The 3614-nt window shown below is 29.6% G+C and overlaps 1 pseudogene; it reads left to right on the top strand.

Moving 5' to 3' along the window:
- The first annotated feature begins 2216 nt into the window (after positions 1-2216).
- Positions 2217-2462, top strand: LOC131748500 (ATP synthase subunit f, mitochondrial-like; annotated as a pseudogene).
- Positions 2463-3614: the final 1152 nt, after the last annotated feature.

The raw sequence follows: 3614 nt of genomic DNA, 5'->3' as shown, positions 1-3614 counted from the left end.
TTGAAGGACAGTCACACTAATTGAGCATAAAAGCAAGCCTCCACAGGTTCAATTTGATCAACAAATAACTTACAACAAATACACTTCAGAGGAACATAACAGAATCCAGAGACTCTACAATGAATTATCTAAAATGTTCAGTGTAAAAATAATAAATTATAAAACCTAGAAAGTAACGGGAAAATTTGATCTATAATCAAGAGAAAAAGCAGTTAGTGGAAAAGGAGTTCTAGATGAACGATATTATTGAATTAGCAGAAAAAGATTTTAAAGCAGCCATTAAAATATGCTCAAGGTCTTAGAAGAAAAGATTGTCAAATTTAGTGAACAATTGGGAAATCTCAGTGAATAAATAAAATCTACTTTACAAACTAAATAAGCATTTGATAATTTAAAAGTAAAATACCAGAAATGAAAAATTCACTTAACAATTGATTGAGAATAATAGAAGAAAGGGTCATTGAAATTGAAGAGATGTCAATCAAAATTATCCATATGAAGAAGAGGAAGAAAGATTAACACAAAAATGAAGAGAATATCAGTAACTTCCAAGACATTATTAAGCATCTAAAATACATGAAATTAGACACCTAGGAGGAAAGAATAAGGTATAAAAAATATTGTTAAAATAATAATTTAAAAAATTTTAAAAATAATTTAAATATTTCTAAATTTAGTTAAATATAGAAAAGGCAAGTATTAACTTACAGATCCAGGAAGCTTAGGCAACATAAAGTAGGATGAATTTAAAACAAACCACATCTAGGCATTTCATAATCAAATTATGAAAAACCAAAGAGATTACATTGAAAGCAGCAGGGAAATAAGACAGATTACATATAGGGAAAAAATGATATGTTACAGCTAACTTCTCACCAAAAGCAATAGAAACCAAAAGAAAAAGGAATCACATCTTTAAAGTGCTGAAAAAAAACAACTGTAAACCCAGAATTCAATATCCAGTGAAAATATTCTTCCAAATGAGGGTGATATAAAGATACTTTAAGATAAACTGTTACCAGACTATCTAAGCTACAAGAAATGCTATAGAAAGTTCTTAAGACTGAGGAAATTATACTGGATGGAAACTCAGATCTACAGGGAAAAATGAAAATCATCAAGAAGGGTAAATATAAGGGTAAAATTTTAAAATATTGTCTTTCTCCAAAACACTGCATTGTTGAATTTATAACTTATATAAATATAAAACATATGATAATAATACAAAGAGTGGTGAGTATATGAAATTTTAACTTTCAAGGTATTTATTTTTTAGATGAATGGGTACAATATTTACTCTAAATGTACTGTGATAAGATTAAGATGGGTACTCTAAACCTTAGAGCAGCTACTAAAATGGCACTAGAAGGTATAACTAAAAATCTAATAGAAGAATTTTAAAAATTTTAAAAAATTATTGAATTAACCCAAAGGAAAGCTTTTCATGAGAAGGTATTGCTTAGTCTATTTACATTTCATGTAATATTGATGCAGTTAGGTTTAAATCTACCATCTTGCTAGTTTTTATGTATATTTTTTGTTCCTGTGATCCTCCTTTATTGTCACCATTAGGATTATTTCAATAATTTATACTAGCTGAGAAAGCAAGGCACAACTTTATGTGGACTTCAAGAGCCACACTTAAATATAAAGATGTATATATATCAAAAGTAAAAGAATATAAAATATATACAATGTAAATGGTAAGCATAGGAAAGCTGAAGTTAAGTGATTATAATAATATCAAACAAAATAGAATTTAAGAACAGAGGAATTATTGACAAAAATGAGACATTTATCTTGGTTGGATGTAGTAACATCCTCTCTCAGTAAGTGAGAGAACAACTAAATAAAAAATTAGCGATCTGAAAACACTATCAACTAACTTGCCCCTATTAACATTTTATAACACTTCACCCCACAACTGCAGAAAACTCATTCTTTTCTTGTGCACATGGAAATTTAAGCAAGAGAGATAATATGCTGGGCCTTAAAATAAATCTCAATAAATATCAAAAGATTTAAATATTACAGAGAATTTTCTCCAAGCACAATAGAACTAAATTATAAATTAGTAACAAAAAAGTATCTAGAAATATCCTCAAATGGTTTAAAATTAAGCGGCCTACTTGTAAATGACCTTAGAGTCAAAGAATAAATTACAAGGGGAATTATAAAATAAATCCACCTGGGCAATAGACACCCAGGACACCAACATGGTGTCAGTGATACCAGTGAAGGAGAAGAAGTTCATGGATGTCAAAATAGAGGAGCTGGATATTATTGTGGGATTTCACCCCTAAAGGCATTGTTGGAGCATTTCAAAGAGGTTATTACAAGTAGGTCAATGGAAGAAAGGAAGCATCACTGGGGTTTCTATGGTGCTGGCAACTTATATGCTTTTCAACTATTGTCTTTCTTAGAAGGAACTCAAACATGAGAGGTTATGCAAGTACCACTGAAGAGAGCCCAGTGTGGAGTGCAACTCTGCATTCCTGACCATGACCTTTTTTGCTTGGCACCCTTCCTTGAAGAACACAATGGTGTAAATCTTTTCATATCCTAATTGAGAATTAACGTCCAATAAGAGATGACTTGTACATGTAAAAAGAAAAAAGAAAAAAGAAAAGAAATCCACCTGAAAGGTAATGAAAACGCAATACAGCAAAATGTGTGGGAAGCAGCTAAAGCAGTGCTTAGAAGGAAATGTATAAATCTGAATATATAAAAAAAGCAGGTCTTCTTTATATAAAAGAAGGGCTCAAAATTATTGATCTTAATTTTTCCTTATGAAGCCAGAAAAGAAGAGAAAGTTAAGCCCAAAGTAGGAGAAAGAAAATAATAAAGATAAGAGCAAAAATCAATAAAATAGAAAACACGAACAATAGAAAAATTTAACAAAAAAATCTGGTTCTTTGAAAAGTTTGATAAAATAGATAATCTCTGTTGTAGATCAATGAATAAATAAAAGGTCAAATACAAATTACAAGTATCAGGAATGAAAGTAGGGATATTATTGCAGACCCTACACACATTAAAATGATACCCAAAGAATATTATGAATAACTTTATGCTAATGTATGGATTAATTCCTTGAATGACAAAAGTTGCCAAAACTGACATGAAAAGATATAGAAAATTATAATAACTACATTTATGAAAGAAATTGAAAGTATAATAAAAGTACAAAGAAAATTTCCAGAACACAAGTTCTTGTTGATGAATTCTGTGAAACATTTAAGAAGAAAATAACATTAATCTCATAAAACTCTTTTAGAAGATGAAGGAAGGGAAAATCCCTCCTAATTTGCTTTATGAGGTCTGAATAAGCCAGTTTCCAAAATCTGACAAAGGCACTACAAGAACAGAAAATAACAAGCTAGTGTTCTTCATGAATACCAAAAAAATCCTTACCACGATAGTAGGAAATTAAATACAGCAATATAGATAGATGATAGATAGCTAGATAAATAGATAGCTAAATAGATAATAGATACATAAAGATAAAGATAATAGAGGCATACTTCATTTTATTGTGCTTCTTTATTGTGTTTCACAGATATTGTGTTTTTTACAAATTGAAGATTTTGGCAATCCTGCATTTTTCCAACATC

This window comes from Kogia breviceps, chromosome X, assembly GCF_026419965.1.
Source record: "Kogia breviceps isolate mKogBre1 chromosome X, mKogBre1 haplotype 1, whole genome shotgun sequence".
In the NCBI taxonomy this organism is placed as follows: domain Eukaryota; kingdom Metazoa; phylum Chordata; class Mammalia; order Artiodactyla; family Physeteridae; genus Kogia; species Kogia breviceps.
This window is presented reverse-complemented; position numbering and strand designations above follow the sequence as displayed.